Source organism: Ambystoma mexicanum, chromosome 5p, assembly GCF_040938575.1.
Source record: "Ambystoma mexicanum isolate Mex_15411 chromosome 5p, UKY_AmexF1_1, whole genome shotgun sequence".
NCBI lineage: Eukaryota > Metazoa > Chordata > Amphibia > Caudata > Ambystomatidae > Ambystoma > Ambystoma mexicanum.
Window position 1 is genome coordinate 1,080,501,516 of NC_090930.1, and position 23,725 is coordinate 1,080,525,240.

Sequence of the window (23,725 nt, forward strand, 5' to 3'; positions counted from 1 at the left end):
GGGGAAAGAAGGAGAGAGAAGGTTTGGAAGATACGGCGGGGGTGAGAAGTTTGTGAGTGGAGGAGGCTGGAGTAGTAGGAGCGCTTGGCAGATGTGAGGCAGGAGTCATAGAGAGAGTGATATGAAAAGTAAGAGGATTGGTTTGTCAGAGAGGGGGATTTGAGCCAGCGTCGTTCAAGGCGACGGAGGAGGCGACGCATGGACAGAAGATGAGAGGAGAGCCAAGGTTGGGAAGGTTTGCGAGAGGGTGAAAATGGAGTGAGAGGATAGAGTAGGTCAAGACTGGAGGATAAGGAGGAGGAGAGTGAGGAGAGGCCGTCATCGGGTGAGTGGGATGAGAAGTCAGAGTGAGGGGGAAGGGAGGAAGTACAGGAGTCAAGGAAGAGAGAAGGATTGAAGTTGTGGAGATCACGACGAACGAAGGAGGGAGCTGAGGGAGAGGGGGGTGACAGTGAGGAGGGTGAGGAGGGGTGAGGAGTAAGGGAGAAGGAGAGTAAGGCGTGGTCGGAGAGATAGTTAGGGAGATACGAGATGGGGGAGGAAGAGTGAGATGAGAGAAAGATGAGATAGAGAGTGGAGCCAGAGGAATGGGTTGGGGAGGTTTGAAGGGGGGAGAGGAGGTAAGAGTCAAGTAAAGAGTGGAGAGGGTGAGAATGAGATGAGGTGGAGAGAGGGAGGTTAAAGTCGCCGAGAACAGAGAGAGGAGTAGGGGAGGGAGAAATGAGAGAGAGAAGATGGTCTAGGTCTTCATAGAAGGAAGAGAGGAGGCCAGGAGGTCTGTAAATGATTAAGAAGGATATTGCATGAGGGTAAGTAAAGGATTTGAAGAGAAATTCAGGAGGAGAAGGTAGGGAGGGGTGAGGGAGGAGATGAGGAGAGGCATTTAGGGGGAAAGAGGAGACCGACGTCACCTCTGCGACCAGAGGGGCGTGGGACATGAAAGAAGGAGGAAGAGGGAGTGGAGAGAGAAGCAGGAACAGTGGAATTGAAGGGAGGAATATAAGTCTCTGTGATACAGAGGAAGTGAAGGTTGAGTTGCAAGAACAGGTCAAGGGATGCAGTGGCTTTGTTGCAGATGGATCGAGCATTCCAGTGGCCAATGTTGAAGATACTGGAGGGATTGGTAGTGGGGAGGTGTATAAGATTAGATCGAGAAGTGATTATGCGAGGAGAAAGGGGTGGGCAGGGGTGGACGTGGGAAAGGGGGGAGGCATGAGGGTGAAGAGAATGTGAAGGAAGAGGAAGAGGAGAAGGGGGATGGAGGGAAGCCGGAGGAGGGAAAGGTAGGTAAAGGGCATGACAGGAAGGGGGATGAGAGAGTAAGTTTAGGTTGCCACACAGTGGAGTGCCCGCAGTTGGAGTGGGTGGCAGAAACTGTTGTAGGTTCAGTGGAGGGACGAAGGTGTTGAGCTGAGAATTTCAATTGCTTATATAAGAAGTGGATCAGTGCTAGTCTGTTTCTTGTGTGCTCTATTTATTGGTAGTAAATCATAGACAGGTACAAAGCTAAAGGGGGTATTTTACTGCTTGCGTTGAAAAGTAAAGTGTATCAAAACACTGTGATCTCGGTCAAACAATTGCAAACTGATTCCCCATGTTATAAACACATCATTTTTCAGGTGACTTAATAAGTCTGCTCTGGGTAGTTACATAGCAATCCAATATAAATAAGATAGAGAAATTGTGCCCATAGTGCAGGCCTAAGTCCTGCATTTGCTTTCAGCACCTGATCCCAAGGTGAGTCTAGGAAAGGCTGGGAAAGGCTGTAAAGCAATTGATGGGTGTGGCTTTGCACAGCAAACATATTCATATTGTGTTGCACTGGGTTCAAATATGACAGAGGTTGAAGTGGACTTTGCTGATATGTGTAATTATGCAGATTCTAAATGATCCGCCTTAGCAACATGGTCATCCAATACCATATAAAAATTGGTTGGAAATAATGCTGCAATGGAAAAGGAAGGTTTTTGCAAAATGTTTTCTCAAGGGAGTGTTTTGCAGACATGTCTTGCCCAGCTTTTCCAGACAGGGGTCCGGAAACAAGAGATTGATTGTCTTATCCAGTTGTGTGCCAAGATTTGGTTTTCATTATGCAAACTTATAAAATAGCGGGAAAAATATTCTGATGTGATTGCTGAATTACAGTGTGGTTTGACTGCAGAGTACAAACGATTGTTACAAGTGGAAGCATAGTTTAAACAGAGGGAGCTTGATACGCAGATATGAGCCAAATATGATGATGTCAGTGCACAGTTGATTCAGAAAGACAAAGTGCCTGATTCATGGAATTATTTGCGTGAAAAACGTAAATTTACATGCCTTTCTGGCCGAAAATCCCCATACTTCAAACAGGGATTTTCGGGCATAAAGGCACACAAATCTGCATTTTTCATGCAAATAATTCCATGAATCAGGCTGAAACAGTTTTCAGAGATTAAGGAAGAATTAATGCACTTATAAACCGTTTTAGATGGTGTCCATAAAAATAGGGACATAGCAAGTTCAGACATTCAGACACTCAGAAAGGGTGGTAGTGAAAAGGCCAAGGAACTACAAGCATTGGAAGATGGCAATTTTAGACTTATGGATGAGAATGACAGAAAATACAGGCATTTGTTCATTACAAAACGCAGGTTACTGAAATGCAGGGAGAAGTTTTCAATTGAGAAGAGATAATTCTGCCCTTTACTGTCAAACTCCAGATCTTCAAGCCCAGTACAGGCTGGTAAGAAGATAATTCAGTGTCAGGGATGTGAGACAGACATGGTATCAAAAGATGACACAGACAACTGAAGTATAGTTTGCAAACCTTTATTTTATAGGTCAGGATGATGTAAATCCTAACTTGCTCTATCTCTAAGGTAGGAATGTTCCTTATCTAAAAGAAACCTTAGAGAAGGTCTAAGTCTGTCAGTCCGAAGAAAAATACTGTCTATGTCATAACCTATGCTTGTCCTCAATTCTATACAATAACAATGTGTAGGGAATGTCCATATCTTAATAAACTAAAGAGTGTTGAAAATTAAAATAACTTGTAGCTGGAGCTCTTCGATAGCTCCCTTCCCCAAGTTCAAGACACACAGGGTAACAAGGTGCCACAGGCTTATCAGGATTCACTTGGCAAAAGTTCACCTTAGTTCAAAAAGTTCCTTAGGCTTATCCGGGTTCCCTTTCCCAAGCTCAAAGCCCTCTGGTTCACAATCTTCAATGGGTTACTCAGGCTTCCCCTGCCCAGGTTCAGATTCCTTTGATTTCAAACCAATGTTCAATTTGTCAAGTTCCACTTTTAAAATTGAAAACACAAGAGTTCAACTTGCTTCTGTAAGGGTCCCCTTCCCAATATTCGTTGCAACACAAAAGTTCAACTTGTTAACACAAAAGTTCAACTGATTTTCTTAGGGGTTCCCTTCTCCATATTCAATGACTCCTCTTGGTTTATTCAACTTGCAACACAGTTCACTTATTCAATGGGATCTCCCCTGGTTGTGACACGGCTGTCAGGCCGCATAGTCCACACATCAGAGGTCACGCAACAAGGTGCGCCGGACTTTAGCTGTGTCCTCTTGTTAAAGTTCATTAGCCAAAATATGATTCTCTTTCAACATTCACTTTCTTTATAAATCACTATTTCTTCATAGTATCTTTACTGGGTTCCTGTGGTCCTCCTGGGTCACTTCCTTGCCTGTAAATCTTCCCAGTATATATTTATTTATGATGGGATCTCTGTAGCCCTACGGGATCACTCTCCTGACTAGGGGGCCACCCCAATGCTTAATTCATCTTTTGCTGGATCTCTGCGGGTTTCCTGGGTCTCTTCCCTGCCTGGAAACCTTCTGGTTATACTTCTGTATGGTGAGGTCTCTGCGGCCCTCCGGGATCACTCTCCTGCCTGGTGGCCACCCCAGTGCTTAATTATTCTTTATATTTTTTCTTGGGTGTTTTGCTCACACTTCATCTCTTCGCAATGCTCTCCTTTTCTGTCAATGCATTTTTGCTCACATTTCACAGCTTCACACAGCTCCCCTTTTCTACATGTCTTCTTTCTTGCCACAGTGGCTGTTTACATCCATTCTCTTCTTTGAAGGAATGCAACCACTCTGATACAATGTATACTTTAAAACTGGATAGCACAAAAGTTCTTCCTCTAACACTCGCAACCGAAGTCGCGCAGGGTTTTCAGCCTCTCACACTCACTGGTTCCCCTTTGAAGATTTTCCTTTCTATTGCGCATGCCACAAACTTTGTGAAATGCCTCTATGGGTTCTTCCTCTACCCCTCAGGCACTCCAGCACTATCGCAGTGCCCCAGAAGGGCGAGCACTCCTCTTGGGTAGAAGAATGGCCTCTCAGCTGGCATCCTTCCTCGGCCTTGCATCTGTTCAAGGAGCTCCAGCTCGTAAGCCACAAATGCCAGGACCAACACCCTTCCTAGTCCCTAAGGTGTGGGCACTTTCCAGGCTAAAGTACTGCATACAACTGCTCCCCTCAGAGTCTCATCTCCTTTCAGCTTCTCTTCTGGCTTCACAACCACATTTGCTTCTGTCACTCCCAGGACTGCTACCTCTGTTGCTGCTTTCTCCCTCCTTTTTATACACCTGTGACTGGTTAATGGGTTGCAGGTGGGCATACTTAGTTTAAATTGCCTGACCATGCCTGACCTTGCCTGGCCTTGTTATTGAGAGATCTCCATTGAATATGTTGTTGGTGTGCCTCTGTTTGAATCTTCTTCGTCACAGTACTAAAGTGGTGTTTTCCAAAGACAGTATGTATTATTCTTGGTACCCATTTTATCTTGTTTGATTATTACATAAAAGGGCATTGATTTTCCTGCACTGATTTGTCTTCCTCTCATGTATTTGTTTATCATATGAGTTACCATTGCCACGTAGTACCATCCCAGCAAGTTTGTTCTGTTCGGTCATTGCTGGACCTAATTTTTCTAGATCGGGTCTGGAGCAACCTCTTTTTGCTCGTCAGACAGAGAGATCTACTACTTCGCCAATTTTACATTTGCTCTTTTACTATTTCCAATTCTCCCAAGCCTGTTCTTCTTACCTGTAACAATACGGTTTATAGGTCACCCCGGATCTACCCTTTTTGCAAGGCCCAAATCAAGGTATACATGAACCATTGCATGATCACTCTGTTTGGGATTTGCTATTGTCAATTTACAAACACTAGTTAACACCATGTTACACTCACACAAGTAATCATAGATGCTCCACCTAGATTTTGCCATGTAGACCTATATCTCCATTTTCCATCAAACAGTTGGTTTGTCTGGAGAAAACCCCATCTGGCAAATAGAGATGACCACACTCTACCAGGAGAGCTTCTTTTAGTATTAACACTCACTTCAACCAGGATTGAACTTTTTTCCTCTTCCAAACAAGGAACCTTAACCGTAGTACAATCACAGTATCTAATTCAATAGAAACAATGTTAAAATAAAAATTCAAAACTAATATATGGTTCATAGTGTTTTTGTCCTTATCAATTATCTCAGTTGCTAAAACAGTATCAGATCTACATACCCAATTTTTGAAAGAGCGAACCTTTGAGATTCCTATGGCAGTTGATAACCTTCCCTTTGGGTGTCCTCTTACTCCTTTCTTTGCAAATTTCACACTAACCATAAAGCCATCAAGCACTGGGCTAGTATGGAGCCAAGTTTCTTGAAACAGAACATAATCAAAATTACATCAAACTTGAATGTTCTGTAGAAAGGCATTGAATCCTCTAGAAATAATATCCCTATTTTAGAAACCTGCTCTAGAAACTGGGATTCCTGGCACTGTAGAATTGCAAGCCATTCCCAGCCATGGGATGATTGATTATTGCAGAAGTGCCTGCATTGATCATTTTCATAATGGCAGGTAACTGTCAGATTTCTTCTTCGCTAAATCTCCCAGTTCGTATCTACATTGCCCATATAATAGCTCTCAAACCCCTTCAACAGAATGCCTTCCGAATGATGAAAGACAGGATTTCTGACTAACTTAGAAGCACATTTTCCAATACACAACTTATCAAATAGATGTACAAACTTCAAGTCAGCCGATGAGATGGAACTCAATTCTGGTACTGAGGAAAGCAACCTCAGGATCCTTGATCGATTTAATGGGACATCTCATTCTGTGGGGATTTGCTTTTACTTGCTATGCAATTGGTTTTGAAATCATTTGCATTTCAGATATTAGCACAGGGTCAGTGGGTCAGGAATCCAGGTCTATGGACGTACGAGTTGTTTCCCTTATTGTTACTGAGAACCTTCAATTTGCTCCGTCTTTCTTCCCCTCTCGTCTATTTGTTTCTCATGAAACAAATGTTTCATGCATAGTGATTTTACGCAAGAATTTCCTGCAGTCTTTGTTGTTCTGTTTTTTCGCACCTTTTATGTTTTTGGCTTTTTTCTCCAGAGTACTCTTGCCAGAGACCTCTTTAGTAGTGTTTTTAATACAATATTCAACTATAACATAGGAAGCAATGACAGAATTCTGAGATGGAGTATCACGGATAACAGTTGTACCAGACAAAAACTTCAACCCTGACTCATTTACCTTCTTTGCCTGCACCTGAGATGGGCCTCCTGAAGTGATTGATGAGACCACGAACAGGACCTTTAATTCCGCAAGCACTGCCGATTTGGCTCTTACTTCATGGGCCATAGTATCATACATCCGAATAAAAGACTGTAACACAATGTTTAGTGCTTCCAAAGCACTCAAACTACCATCAGTGATTCATTTTCCAGTAGGTTGCTCTCCGTCAAAGGGAAGGGAGGAGTGATCAATACTCACCAGTTCCTCTGTTCCCAGTACCGAATCATCCACTGTGAGATCGACAGAGACACTGGAGACTTCTGTGTTGAAATGTCCCGGTGGCATACTCAGCCTTTCAGCTTCAATATGTTAGTCTATACATTCTTTTTCCAGAATCACCAAATGATCAGGCTGTGGAAGACTCAGTCTACGTTCAACTCCTGTAAGTACTCCTCTAAAATAGCTTTACCGGTAGTCATAAGATCATTAACATTGTTTTCAAAGGAAACAGTTTCGCATTACTTTTTGGTTTGTCATTTCTTACGGAAGTTCGTAATTAAGCCCTGTTCAGGTGCACCATTTCCATCTACCCCATCGTCTTCAAAAGCTTCCACTTGTGCGCCAAATTGCTGGTTTTATAGAATTAGGTGGCAGAGTCACCTTCCCACAGCACAAGCAAAGCCAAAACAAGGTCCTCTCATGCAGCATTCTGCTGCAGACTGCCTTCACTTTCCATCCACTTTCGCGTTTAAATATCTTTAAACAAATTCTTGACAGAGTGGAAATATCAAGTTTTAAAATATAAAAAATCAACAGAAATTTGGTCTGGACGACCCTGAATTGGGGCAAGTAATTGTGGGAAGGTGCATGTTGAGAATCATAATTGGCTCCAGAAGCATTCACCACAATGTTTGGATTGTAATTGGAACCGAAAATAAGTTCTATTTGAGAAATAACATCATGCACAGAATGTGCATAGTTTTAGATTTTTTTAATTAAAAGATTTGATTTAGGCTGGGCGGAGCGGCACCTGAATTGTGCCCAAATTATGCCATATGCAGTTGCGCTTCAGGTAAAGACGGATGTCACTATTCCTGCTTTCACCAGACAAATCGCAATATAGCATTAAAGTACAGAAAGGGACAACAGATGAAAGGGCCTGATGCATTTGTGTGCCTCAATGAACCCATGAGACAGCAGGGGTTAGAATGTGAATGTACACTATTGGTAGAGTTTGCGGATGTCTACATTTGAATACTGGTGAATAACAAGAGAGGCCAGAACAATTATTCTGAAGAAATGACTGCATTAGGGATGGCAATACAGGAATCCCATGACACTGCTGATTGAAACAATACAGTGATCAGGAACATCTCTGAAGGCTATGTAACTCCACATGGTGAGTTGCCTGAATTATTGGATACTAAACCAAAGGGGATTTCAGGATACAGTCTGTTTACTCCTACGAACCAAAATATGTAATATGCTGTCATCAGGACATTTGCATCATATTCAAAGTGGGTGAATCTGAAAGAGAACTACAGCAAGGTGAAATGCAGCATGTTCAAATGAAGGCTAATGTGCCAAGATACTTGAGGGTGGCGACTCTCCAAAGAGACATTGCTTACAGCTGGAGGGAAGTACAGAAATCCCTCCTTCTAAGGACTTCTCAGAATCCTCTAAAAGGGTAGTGGGGCAAGTTCAAGCTGCAGATCCTTGCACAAATGAAGAGGAAAAAGACCAAGCAAGAAAAATATTTATGGAATTCAGAATCCTCTAAAAGGGTTGTGGAGCAAGTTCAAGCTGCAGATCCTTGCACAAATGAAGAGGAAAACGACCAAGCAAGAATAATCTTTAAGGAATTCAAGATGATATTTGCTAAAGATGCCTATGATTGCGAGCTTACTAATTTTCATGTTGCCACAATACCAGAAAGGTATGGTAGGGAGCCTATACTTGTGTGACAATATAGGTTACCCATGGCCTGTCTGGAGTCCCTAGAATAAATAATGAAACATGTAGAGTCCAGAGGATTTCTCCAGTGGAGAAGAGATTTAAATAGAACTAAATGAATTGATCTCTAGATTTTGGACAGGGGAATTGGGTCAGATATTTAGGTAAGGTAAAAGATGTATCCACCGTTGACATTGTTGAATGAACCTTATAACTGCAGATCTTAGTTATTGTATTAATCCAATCAATTTCCTTAACCCTTTCCTTAACTCCAGATGGATTTGGGATCAGTTCCTATTGCTGCTTCCCACAGTTATACAAATTATTAATAGTGAATGCCTCAAGTGTACCTAGGACAGAAAATGACTGAGCACGCAATTCAACAAGTAATCTGTTGCAAAGAGAAGATTTACTTGATGAGTAGATTTTCTCCATCAATGTTCAATTGAAACCATGCTTCCAAAGACAATAGACCTAGTTCATAATGAATAGAGGTCACTGGGATTCCCAGAAGTAAATTAAAAAAACCTTTTTCCATACTCGACCTTCCAGTTTTTCCCTGGACAACTCTAATACGAAATGATCAATTTCTAGTCCATAGAGAATCTTAGGCACCACTTTGCCTACATAAAATGATTACATAAAATGATAGAAGAGGTTTAACTAAAAACATACAATATTTAGACTAGATGTTTCTTATTTGACATGTTAATTTCTTTATCTTATTTTCCATGCAATTGATTATGACTTCTAGATTTGTTGGCCACATTATATTGAAAAATAAGTACATTATAGTTTTGATTTCTATACCATCAATCGACTATTTGAAATTGCCTCGCTTGATTTTACTTTTTCTGAAACGAATGACATGAGATTTGTTTTCATTTATTATTAACTGATTTGCATTGTAGCCCTATCGTTGTGATATCAAGTAGTGCTATATCATCAGCATATGTGAACAAGTTTACACATTGACAAACTATTTTAGGGCAAATCAATCCAACGCCACATAGGGTCTCTTTTAAATCTGCCAGGTATAGATTGAAAAGACAAGACATGGCACCAATATACATCCCTGCCTCAAACCTCTTGTGATGGCAATATAATCCATTAGATTACCTAGAGTATCTATCCTAATTCTGATTGCGTTATTAGAGTGTATAAAAACCAGTATAGACAAGATCGAAGATGGAATACCCCAACTGTTCAATTTTTGCCACAAAGAGAATGGCTGACCCTATCAAAAGCCTTTGAAAAGTCCATCATGGCCACACAAAGCATATTAGAGGATGATTTTGTGCATGATGTCGTTTTGTCTTTTAATACAGATAAAATGAGACCATTCAGCGATGTTGCCATAATCAGAGAGGATTCCTCTATCAATAGCCCAAGACTCCAGATGTTCCAATAGTAATGACACAACAAATGTTGCTGTCAGAGTCTAATACTGCTATAGGTCTATAATTGGAGGGATCAGACTAGTCCCCCTTTTTGTAAATAGGAATGATGATAGATTCCTTCCATGAAGGAGGCATTGAATGCTGCTGCACAATGATATCCTCCAATAGCAGAAATAACATATGTGACCACAGACTTATATTTGACATGGCATTGGTCAGACCATTTGGACCTGAGGTTCTGGACGAAGATGCTTTATAAATCAACTGCTCAATATCCTCCATCTCAAAATTGAATTCCCAAGTATGTTTTACAAAGAGCTGATTTGTATTTGCATCCAAACACATATTACCATTTAGGTTTAACCAGTGTAAGGACCAGCAAGCTTCACTGATGCAGGAGCTCTAAACTTCTATCTGCTGCATAGCAATACTACTCATTAATGAGCAGAAGGTTTGTGCATCTTGATGTACCAACATGGATAGCATTGTTTCACCATCTCTTTAAACCATGATAGATCAATGTGAACAGATCCATTGTCCATTTGCTTGACATAGTGATTGGCTCTCAGTTCTATAGATTCCTCTACTGTTGGAAGTTAATCTAAGGAGTCAAAGTTGTTAACGCATTACTTTCTTTCTCAAAAACACCTCTTTATCTAAAGTGTGGTTATGGGTAGATTTAGTGAAAGTAAGATGTTTAGACATGTCTTTGTCCCAAATAAACTTCTGAAAGTTTTAACATTAGCATTGTTTCACCAATTCCTCTGATGGAATAGAAGCAACACACCTCTCCAGTTTTCCTACCAAAGAGACACCACCAATAACACATTTCTGAATATGGTTTGGTGCCGGATTAATCATGAAATGCCTGTGGCTTTCAGACAGACACTGTTCAGCCTTACATCTAAGAACAGAGGTCAACATATTATGATCGCCTGGTACCCCTAACATAAAAATCACAGCACACTTCCAACATAGTTTTGGATAGAATAACATAATCAATAGAAGCCGTTAGTGAACCCCTTTTCCAAGTAATACAATTTTGAGTCATTTTACCCACATTCTCTTTAGCTATGGACAGATCCCAGGCTTTCAACAGAGATGTACATTTTTTCCTGTTTTTCCCAATTTGAACTTCATTCATATTTCCAGGGCTCAGGCAATGCAAATTCAAATCTCCTGAATGCTAATTGCTGGATAATGGTGAAAATATCCAAATACATTTCAGATGTGAGCAAGGTATCCTGGAACAATATGATGTCATAGGTATCAAAGATATGATGATCATTTTCATTTTAAATAAAGCAATTGTAGCCGCTTGTATTCCAGTTGAGAAATTTGAATTCCTTCTGTGTTATAGGCCTTTTTCACAGGTTGACTAGCTGAAGCGAAATCCCTTGTTCATCTTGATTAATTACAGAAACACGGAGCTCTGTATCAGAAACTATTTGAGGAAAGATCCGATCTCTATCACTACTTCCCGGCCTAGTAACAGACCAAGTTACCTCGCCATTTTCTTCCATTTACAATATCATTTTGAGCTCACTCATCTCCGAATACACCAAACAGTCACATTTCAGGAACTCAACACTTTCCTCAAGGATTAACTTCTTCACAGAGGAAGAACACCAACTGACTTCAATTAAATCAGTGTGAGCCTCCAATGGGAAGCTCACAAACTCAATATCCCTAGTAGAGATTTTTCCCAGTATGGGATTGACTCACTAAATTCCGGATACATATTTGATTTAAGGTGACATTCAAATGAATGTGGTGTCTAATTTCAAAATGCATAGTATGTTCCCCCTTAGTATCCAACCTATTGTGAGTCCCTGACCAGGTCCCTTTGGTGCTGTCGTAGAGCATCCATAATTTGAGTTTGCCAAGGACACAGCATCTGCTCTTATTCTTCTACCTCCCTGCATATCAAGAAGATAGATTAATTGTTCCCGGCCCCCCTTTCCACCTGGATGATCGTTAAGTCCATCTATCCCATCTGTGTGGGGCATTCTGTCTAGAGTTAGAGACGGATATGCTTGTTCCCGCAAGCTAACTTAGCTGTGCTCAACTTCTTTTCTCTGACATGTAATCTATCAATTGAAGCACTTTTGTTTGCTTTTGAATTGGTAAGCAAAAGATCGTGGCCCATTGCTCCTTAACCCGTGCAGATGGGGACTTATGTTCAACCTCAAATCGAATAGAAGTACCAGGGCCCCTACCACAACCAGATGTAGATGGTTTCTCGATGGATCTACCATAATCCCATTGATCATTTTGAACCTCCACTAAATCACCCAATTCAGCCAGTGGTACAACCTTACTTTCATCATAACGGGCAGTTTGCGTCAAAGTAGCGTGGGATTTAACCGACCCGGATGGTCTACTTAGATTCAGGCAGAGTGCTCATAGGAATCAAATTTCTCAGGAAAGGTGAGGAGGACTCCTCAGTAATCAACGTTGAAGAACGTATTATTTCTTTGCACAAACTCCCTTTATCTGCCTTATTTGGAGATGACTGAATGCCCACCTCAAGTCTAGTTAGATCGATACATAGAGGCAAAATTGTGGATGGTTTGCCTACCATGTTCAGCATATTAATTGCTACAGTAAAAGTCAGACTTTTATTCATAACACTTAAGAACCCATTATTACCACTTGATTGTTCTACTTCTTTGTCAGAGAAATTTACATTTTGGAGGAATTTCCTTGAATTATTTCTTAGTTGTTGTCTCCTTCCATTTTACGATTTCTGTTTGGCCTCATTTGAGCCTCCCTCCACCAAAACATTCTTGTGTCCTACCTGACATACTTTTGCACTCTCATGACACTCTCATGACACAGAGGCAAGTCTGGTACATCTAGCCCTCAGATCTTTCACATTTAGAGGAAACTTAAGGTTTTGAGGCAAAGGCCCACTTGCTCATAATATCAATCTTAACATTTAACTCACTCAAGATTCGAGTATGGGCCTTGACATCGTCCCTTATGTTGTCATAGAGTTCAGCTTGGATGCTAAGAATTGAATTGAGGGTCGAGATTGATGGTGATGTTAGTTTAATATGATCATCCGCTCTTCTAAGCATGTGAGGTAACATCCTCCAATTTTGTAAAGCACCTTGTGCAAGATTACTGGTGTAAAGAATCTCCACAAGGTGTGAGGGAGAACCAGGCGTAATAACACTCTCCCTCAACGAATTACCATCCTCCATGTCAGGAAAAAGGGCTGGTGCAAGAAAGGAGTGTGCAAAAGACGGTAAAAGGTAATGTGGATTTCAACTACATTTCCCAGCATTCTTTGGGGAAGTTGTAGTTGCAGGTCGGGTGGCCGTTGACACAGCTGGTAAGGATTAACCACAGTTTATAAGGAGTAACAGAGACACGGCAGGTGTGGCTTATTTTGTGTATCGAGGAAGGAGCAGGCGGAGCTACGACGCATGCAGCAGTGTGTGCAGACTCTATGCGGGGACACGGACTAGCGGCTGCAGACAAAAATGTAGAAGCTGGAACTACTACGTCCGGGAAGGCTCGCGGGCCTCCCGGACTTGAGTTAAGTACTGGGCAAGGAATGTTGGAGTGGCGGCGGATGGAATCACTCACACGGGGTGTTTGTCATTGCTGTGTTCGGAATGGCGTGCGCGCCGCCCGGACATAAGTAGTCTGTCTTTGGTTCTCATTACCCTGCTGCTTTTGAACTCAGCTGCCAGATATTTGCACGCTTACAAGTTTTCAGTCCTCGGTGCGGGAGCGCCATTAAGTCATTTCATGACAGCAATAGTGTTGGGAACAACTACGCACTGAAAACAAAAGGGGCATATGTTATTCGTTATTCATGTTTGTTGCAAAAACGTCCGACATTTCATGTTATGTGTTCATACTCATTGCTTCTGTATGCCCCACGGGCCATGTGTTTGTTGATCATTGTGGGATGTTCTCCCAAGTGTGGTATGTGCTGCTTACCATCTATGTTTGTGTTTATGAAGTCATAAGGGCATGTTGCTTAATGGTCTAAGATTATGGTAGATGCTGTTTTTTATGTACACGTATTAAGGTGTTTTGACCCAAGTCTATATATGCTGTGTATGGTATGCCTGGTACAGGTATAAAGTGTTCAGAGGTAAATAGGTAGGGTTTTTCCCCGTTGCTTTCCCTTGTCCTATCCAACATAGGTTTTCCTAATCCTCTTACCAGTGTTCCTATCTCCCCCTACCCTATCCACAACCTCTCCCTAACTCCTCTTCCCCCCATTGGCTGTCACGTGGTGTCCTGTTTTATTCTATCAGATTCCTTTGCCAACCACGGGTGGAGGGTCGACTTCATTCGGCTTCTGTGGTTCGGGAGAGAGTGTTGAATTCTCTCCCATGGTATTGAGTATCATTGACACTACAAGACTCTATAATTTTCCACCACTACCAATCCTCTAGGTCTATTTGATTCCATGTCACTTTTCAGTATCCCCTCTGAGAATAGACAATCAATGTTACTAACACCATCCAAAATAATAATGTCTGTGATGTTGCCCAGATCATTCCTGATGCTGACCACATGGGATTTTGATCGCCTAATCTCTGTGCTCAAACCCACATGGCGATAGATGTCAGTGATTTTATGACCAGCTATAGGAGTAGCTACCTGCAATTGTAACTTTGTCTTAGTTGTTTTGGGATTGAGGATGTCTACCACTATACCTGTACCTAGAGCACCCTGACTAACTGAGCATGGAGTATGAGGTCCTAGGTAATTACAGATATTCTGTACCAGTATCTCTTCTAAGATTTCCTGACCATTTGCAGGATTATTTTCCCCACTATTCAGGATTCTCAAATTAGGTGTCTTTTAGCCTGCTTTCAAAATTGCACTGTGGAAGTATTTAAAATTGCATTGTGAAACTTAGGCCTTTCCCCCACTATTCAGGATTCTTAAACTTAGGTGTGTTTTTTTCTCCTGTTTTAAAAAAATGCTTTCTGTAAGCCACTTTGTGGTTTTTCCTCCTAGCATAGCACTCATCTAGTGAACCTTTCTACCACTTTCTAAACGCCTGTCGTCTCGTCCAATTATCAACCTGTCTTGTCTCTCTTGTCTCATCTGCTTGTACCCTGCCCTGTGTCCTTCCCTAGTTTTCTCCCCTACCTCTTCCCTTCCCCTTCCTCTCCTCTCCGTACCAACTCTATGGTGCTCTCTGTCTCTCCTATCTTTTCTAACTGCTTCTCTATCGACTATCATGCTCTCCTTACTAAATCTGGTAGGAAGAATTTTAAAAAGGACATCCTGGCCTCCAACCAGGCCTCTCTATCACTGACACCTATACCAGTGCTTCCTCTATGCAAACTTTCCCTGACATCCTCTTTGTCATTCTCTCACCAGACCTATGGACTCTACATTTGGTCTCTGTGCTCACTCCCTTTGCTTCCTCTCCCATTAAGGGTGGCACCTCCTGGCCTCCTTCCATTCCTCTAAGGTCATTATTAATGTTTACTTGAATGGTACTGTCTTGGTCCAAGGCCCTCAGGCCAACCTTCTCCTCTTTGATAGATGCTTCCTGCACCTCATCAATTTCCTTTCTTCTCCTGCTGTCCCCTCTCTCCCCTCCATGGCTTCCTCGCCTCCCCCTGCTGTCTCCTCCTTGGCTACCTTGCCCTCTCCTCCTTCCTCTTCTGTCTCCCCACGGGCTTCTATACCTCCACAGGGTCTACCTCTGATCTGTACCCCTCCCCGGAAGTCTTTCAAGGACGGCAACCCTCTCCATATGGCCACCCTAAACTCTCACTCAACTGTCAAACACTCCTCTGACATGTGCCGCATCCTGGAGGAACTTGACCTTGATATCCCCAGTCTCACCGAGACATGGTTCACGGCCAGCTCTGTCAAGAGCTTTAACACTCTCCTCCCTGAAGGCTACAAGATCCTCTCTGTGCGAGGATCCAACAGTTCTGGAGGGGCTGTAGCCCTGATCTTACCTGAGTGGATTCCTGCCTCTGTCATTCCAAAGTAAGCCTACTCCTCTTTTTCAAATGCCTCGTCTGCAGGCTCTCTCTCTCCTGGACATTCCCTTACTGTGGCTACCATCTATAAGCCACCTGGTCAGATCGCCTCCTTCCTCTCTGAGTGGGCAGACCTCTCCTCTTCCCTCCTGGTCTTAACCATGCAACTCCTCCTTCTTGGAGACTTCAACATCCACCTGGATGCTTCCTGCCCTTCCACTGGACTCTTTTGTGACCTTTGTGACTCTCTCTCACTCTCTATTCTCCCCTTTATACTCCTCTCTGGCCCGACTCACTCTACAGGGCACACTCTGGGTGTTCTGATCTCTTCAGACCTTCCTCTCTCAATCCCTCTCACCACTCCTCTCCTGGAGTGATCACTTTCTCCTTTCCTCCCATCTCACCCTCTCTATCCCTCAGACGAAGCCAATTCCAGCACTGCCACCTACCTTCTCTGTTGTCCGACCGATGAAGCGTGTTTCAGTTGAGGCTTTCGCTGCCACTTTCTCCCCCTCCCTCCCCCTCGGCTGACTCACACCCTGACACAGCACTTTCGATGCTCCACTCTGCTATATCTGATACTCTCAATGTTCTTGCCCCTGTCATGAGGATCCGCATGAAGCCCAAAGCCAAGTGCAACTCTTGGTACATCTCAGACATTGCCACCCTTAAACGCAAGGGCAGGGTGGCTGGGAGGAAATGGCGTGCTTCCAGTACATCCTCTGACAAACTGGCCTGCCGCCTGCTCCAAAGGCAATACTGTCTCTCTGTCTGCACTAAGAATAGACCTCACATCCAAGCTTGCATCTCTGCGGCATCTAAGAACTTGGCCTGAACTCTTTAAAATCTGCAAGGAGCTGGCCAATCCTGCCACATTCTCTACCTCTCCTGTCACCACTAGGGCCCTCTGCACGGCCATGGCTTCTCAATTAATCTCTAAAACTCTCTCTCGCTCTTCCTCTCCCCTCCTCCCTCTATTCCCTGCTCTTCCTCTGGCCCTTCTCCGGCAACCTCTCTTCCCTCCTTCTCTGCCTTTCCCCTGTTCTCCCCAGACGAGGTTTCTAGACAAGTCTGATCTATGAAAGTCTTGTCAAAACAGGTTCACCCCTGTTCCTCTGAAACCATCAAGGACCACATTGACACCCTGGCTCATGCTCTGGCTGGTTTCTGCAACCACCCCTTTGCAACTGGAGTCTTTCCCTCCCCCCTGAAGCATTCCCTTGTGCACCCACTTTTTAAGAAACCCTCTGCTGAGACTTCCTGCGTGGATAACTATCATCCAATCTCCATCACTCCTTTCCTGGGCAAACTCCTGGAAAATCTGGCCATCTCCCAGCTTAATATTCACTCTGAATCTGTTGGTTGTCTCCATGACCATCAGTCTGGCTTCAGAGCTGCCATAAGCATGGAAACTGCTCTCCTGAACATCCGTGAAGACCTGCTCTCCAACCTCGATTCAAACACCCCCTGTGTCCTCATCTTACTTGATCTCTCTTCTGCCTTTGACATGGTCAACTATGCCATCCTGCTCAACCGTTTCCATGATAACCTGGGTATCACTGATCAGGCCCTGGCTTGGCTAATCTCCTTCCTCTCTTGTCGACCCTCCTAGGTCCAACTTGGGTCCTTCCTCTCCTCTATCTCCATCTCTACCTGTGATGTTCCACAAGGGTCTAACCTCTCTCCCTGGCTGTTGAACCAAAACCTGGCACTTCTTGCCCACCACATTGCCGCTCTCTGCCCCAACTTTCAGTGCTATGCGGATGACACTCAGCTCATTTTCAGGCTCCTTTCAGCCAACTTCCTCTCCTTCTCTCAACTCTGACTGTATGTACACCATCCAGGAGTGGTGTGCCGCCAATGATCTCTGCCTGCCTTAATGCCAGTAAGACTGAGATTCTCCTCATCAGCACACCTGCTCCCTCGTTTCCTGTCACTCTATGGACAGCGTCTCTTGGAACTTCTTGCCCACTGCATTGCCACGCTCTGCCCCAAGTTCCAGTGCTACGCAGATGACATTCAGCTCATTTTCAGGCTATCTACAGCCACCTCTTCTCCCTCACTCATCTCTGACTGCTGTCCGCCATCCAGGAGTGGTGTGCTGCCAATGATCTCTGCCTTAATCTTAATGCCAGCAAGACTGAGATTCTCCTCATCAGCACACCCGCTCCCTCCATTCCTGTCACTCTCTGGCCGGCCTCTCTTGGCCCTTTTCCTGCTCCCACTGGTGAGGCTAAAAACCTTGGGGTCATCTTACACTCCACATTTTCCTTCTCTCCTCACATCTCTGATGTCTCTAAGAAGTCACACTACCAGCTGCACCTCCTCAGAGGTATTCTTCCCTTCCTCTCCTTCCCCCAGAAGCTCACTGTCTCCAGAGCTCTGGTTCTCTCTAGGCTGGACTACTGCAACAGCCTCTTTCTAAATATGTCTACCTCTACTCTCCACCCTCTGCAACTCATCCAGAACAGGGCTGCAAGACGTGTCCTTGGCCTCAAGCCCAGGGATTGTATCTCTCCAGGACTGAAATCTCTGCAATGGCTCCCAGTGGTGGTGAGGATAAAGTTCAAAACCCTCTGCATTGTCCACAAGGCCTTCTGGGGCCTGGGACCTGAATACCTTCAACTCTCTCTTCCTAAATATCTTCCTTCTCAAGCTCTTCACTCATTCGCCTCCAACTCCATCAGGGTTAGTTGCTTCTCCAAGCAGCGAGTGGTGGTAGATCTCTTTTTTCTGCTGGGGCCTCCCTCTGGAACAGCCTCCCTGCCTCTCTGAAACTTGAGGAGAACCATCTCCGGTTCCAGAAGCACCTCAAGACCCTCCTCTTTGCTTCTGCTTTCTCTCCTCCTGTCCCCTGCTGATCTCCTGGCTGAATCTGACACTTCAGTGGTTACCTGGCTACCTTATGATCTCAGGCCCAGGTCCCTTCCCCACCAGTTGCACACCTGCACTGCCCCCCTGGCAACCCTTGCAATCGGACTGTTTCTGTATCCTTACAGCCCCTACTAGCACTTGACACCTGATGTCTTAACCTACCCTTGCACTTGCCACCAGCTGGCTGCACTTTTATTTATTGTCTTTATTTATTGTCTTATTTATTTTACTGCTATCCTATGTACTGCAGTGCACGCTCCCTTTCACCCTGCACTTCTCCCCTTCCCCCCTTCCATGAACTTGCGCGATCTCAATGTCACCTGGCCTAATAGGATAGTTGCCTCTGTCTTCCCTCTGTTTCCCGTCCCTTACCCTGTTGTCGCGCTTTGAAACACGTGTGTATAGGCCTGTTATAAATGCCATATCATATCATATCATATATCACACTCTCTTAATCATGCTTCCTCACCAGTTGCAAAAATAGATTTGTTCAAACATTCAATGGGCCTCATTACGAGGAAGGCAGCCACGGAATGAACGGTGCCGGTAAGGGACCAGCACCATTCATTCCGGGCTGCCTCATTACGAGGTCTGCAGTGGGTCCCACTCAAGACGCCTGGCCAGACCAGGCGTCCTTAGCGGGGCCCGCTAGAAGACCAGGATGCTAACAACGGGCATATCATTAACGGGCCCGTTGTTAGCATCCTCCCCATTCCCATTGAGGCCTATGGGGGCTCGAATGGGAATGGGGATATTCCGGGTCTGGATCCCGGGAAAGGGAATTACCAGGCCCTCCAAGGTCGGAATGGCCCGGTAATTCCCTATTCCTGGAACCCGGACCTGGTACCTGGTATGGGTGTAGCCATGCCACCAAAAGTGGCATGGCTACCTCCATACTCGTAATGAGGCCCAATGTCTGTTAACGTAGACTGCTGATCCATCTTTTGCTTCCTGGTCACTGCCCAAGGCATAATGACAACAACAAAGAGCAAGATGACACACTCAACTCAATTCAGGACAAATGAGAGAATCAGAGTCCCTAGAGTGAACTCGACACAGAGAACTCAAAGGCTACTTCACCCACAGTCACTCTCTGGGTTCGAATGACTATTGGACTTGTTGTCACGAATTGTAGTACAAGGGCAGCCAGCCAACATGTTCTTCAGTTTCTGAACCGCCTCTTATTTCCGGTCCTGAATACCAGCCAGATGACACATGAGGACACGACTATTCACTTTTCTCTTTGATTCTGCATACAGGAAAACAGCTTTGTTCCGGCGAGTCCAAAGGCACCATGCCCTCAGTCACTCCCTCAACTGTAGCAAGATGGTTCGGTCAGCTCCCAAACTCTTCAAGAGTGCTTTAAACCTTTCTATTGCCAATATATAGGCAAATTGTTTCTGTCACAAATTAGATAAAAGTTTCTTAGAAAACGGGTATCAGTCACAATTAGAGGATTCTTGAGAACAATAACAATAATAGTCACATTCACAGTCACCTCTCTGGCGAAGAATCCCACCTCTTATCAAGGTTCCATTTGAGTATGCACCGTGAAAGTCCTCAGACGAAAAGCACAAACAGCATGAAAGAGTCAATACACCTGATATATTCACAAAATCCACAGTGCTGCAACCACCAGCTGACACTAAACACCAAACACTCTAGCACACTCTCTGCCATGCTCCGCTTTGCCCAGGAGTTTTTAAGGGCAGATCCAGCAGTCAGGAATAGGTATAGTAAAAATACTTTTTCCTGGCAAAAAATGAAAAGTAATAGCACCACCACCACTGACACCAAACACTCTAGTGCACTCTCCGCCACGCTCTGCTATGCAAAGGAGCTTTAAAGGGTGGATCCAGCAGTCTGGAATAGATATAGTACAAATACCTTTTCTGAGAGAAAAACAAAATGTAGTAGCATCACCAACATCAACACCAAACACTCTAGCACACTCTCCTTAGGCCTATCCACAGTACTTCAAACACTACCATGTCAGGTGTGCTAAAGCCCAATAGCGCTTTTCTGCAGACTTGAGAGAACTAAACAAGAGGGTACTTGTTTCAAGGTGGCCACTTCCATTTATTTCTCAAGGCCTTGCACAGGTTCAAGGGTCAACAATATTTACCACTCTGGATCATACAGCAGGTTACTGGTGTGTGCCACTTGCTGAAAATATACAAAATCTATTTGCCTTATACTTTAACCAATTGCAGTATGCATGGAATAGGACCCCCTTTGGCTATATCAATAGTGGAAGTGAGTTTGGGTTATTCCTAAGTAAAGCACTCCCAGGTGCAGCAGATAGAGGAACTATCTTTATGTCAATGCTGAGTTTGGTGGTGGAGTTGTTTGGTGTGCCAGCTGAAGTTGGCTCTGCGCCCTATATGTGATTCTGATTTCTCCATTGTTGCAGATGCGTGAGGACAGAGAAAAAAGGTCAAGCCTCAACCTCTTGTGTTATAGTAAAGAAGGTAACTTGTCCTCACACAAAAAACTCCTGCGCCACACAACTGTACTTCACTGGAGTTTCAATGTATTTGAGAAATGTCCACATTATTTCAAATATCCATCTGAAAACAATGTATTTTGATGACACGTGTTTCGACACTACAAGTGTCTTTTTCAAAACAGGGCCAATTTAGCGCTAAACAAAAGGTAGAGTCACACCCAGGTGTAAAACAAATCAGTGGTCAGTTGTAGACCCATTTAAAAAACAATAAAATTTCAGAATGCATCCATTTGTAACATGAAAAAACATTAAATTAAATAGAGTTGCATTAAAATAAATGGCAGATAAAAACAGGAGGGGTACAAGGGAGGGTGAGAGCAAGGAAGGTTGCAGAAACATAAGGAGAAATAGACATGCAAAAGGTCAGTTTACACATGTCATTTACATATCTATTGCAGTATCAGTGATCACTTGTGCAGTTTTGGTGCTGATATTTGTGAAATTGGCATGTACCATTTGCCATTAATAACAGTATTCTCCCGAGTCATACATTCACTATATATGTGTTTATGTTTTTCTTACTCATAGATTAGCTATTAGTATTAAACTCATTTCCTGTATTAGGTGACAGTTTCACCTGTGGCAGGGAAAAAAGAGCACTAAATAGTCTATTTGTGTACGTTACCTACTGTAGAATAGCATATGTTGCCGGTTCAATGGAGATAGTCATCATATGGGATGAATCCCTTCTGCAATGGAATGACTTAATTTGGTCACTTATTTGGATACAGGGTATATCAGTCACAGTTCTGACACCCCATATTGTTATACATAGTTACATGGCTATTCGTGCTTAATTAAATTTCAAGTTCTATCCGTATTAAATAGTTATCAGTTGGTAGTTTTTAGAGAAAGATCCCCTATTCCTAACATTATCTTGCGTTTTTAAGTATTGACAATGTTATTTCGTTTGTTTTCAGTTTCCCTGTTATTACATAGTGATTCCATATTGATTTGAACACTATATAGTTGTATATAGGTAAATAGTCTGTCCCATCTATAACTGATGTCATCGCAGTTGGCTCTTTACGAGTATATCATCCCCATTATCTAGGTTTTGCAAGATCCTAGCTCGCTAAGGGCTTACGCAAAATGTTGGGCTCCGTCTCTTCGCGTTGGCTCTCAAGGATTAGTCGGGTTCCTGCTGTGTGGACCGTTACTATAGTAACGGTTGTTGTCCTACTATAATGTATGTTACCCTGCATCATGCTACCTTTTCCGTGAGCGCCATGTTTTGGGCTATCATTCTGGACGAGCTATTGGATTATGCATAATGCAGCCCAAACACCAACACTATTAACAGTGGTGTTTACAAAATAAACTGCAAGCTGCTATTGTTAGAAACTCTAACGCATTTAAATTTGTACGGGTCATATATGTTAGCAATTTAAAGGTATGTATACTAATTCTGGGTAATTGCTTCATTTTAGATATATCAAGTCTTTCACGAAATATACAGATTACATTTTTCATAATTCTCCTAAGAGACACCTCTGTGTGTATAAATAAGCTTGCAATTGGTTCAAAAGCCGATGTGACAATTCTCATATTGCATCTATCATTAGCAGAGGGTATTTCCAGTGAGGTGAAGCCCATGTATAAAATTACCTCGATGGTGAACTGGATCCATGTTCTACATTGTACATTACCCAATCACCCAGTACTTCTGGGTTCGATCTAATTTTATACCAAAGACTTCTGATTATTTCATCAATGAAGCACAAAATCGTGTAATTTAATCATGAGTTTGCAGTAGATCTGTCATTCACTCATATGTAATGGGGTGTCCTGGTTAGAGAAAGTGTGTCATTTTGTTGTCTTTATTTAGTCCAAAATCGATAAAGCGAAATTGACAAATTAATTGTGCCTTTGTTTGTCAGAGCAACATTTCTTTATTTCCCCCTCTTCTTCCCCATGCTATTTTCTTCAATCCAATGAATTTAAGGTTTTGTTTATCTTCTAAATGGTGGTGTGATTGCCAATGTTTGGCAACAGGCAAGGATACATCCTGAATGTCAATTCCTGAAAAATGTTCACAAATTCTTGTTCTCAGTTCCCTTTTCGTACTGCCGATATAAATGTGTTGACATGTACAGTTAATCACATATACGACATACTTGGTTCTACAATTTATGTTGCTCGTGATTTTTAATGAAATTCCATGTGCATCAGTGAATGTTTGCGTACTAGGGAATGCAAATTTGCATACTTCACATGTTCCACATTTCCTGAAGCCTGTTGGCAATGCTGGTAGCCATGTTTATGTGGTTTCTGTTCCTAATGATGGAAGCAGTGATGGACTCAGTGTCAATTTCAACGTTTTCGCTTTCCTATAGATAATATTCTGTTTGTCATCTATAAAAGGTTCTAGATGTTGGTCCAATTTAAGCAAATGCCAGTATTTTTTAAAGAACTTTGTTAATTTCATAGTTATTATCACAAAATGTAGTGATGTATTGTACCATTTCTG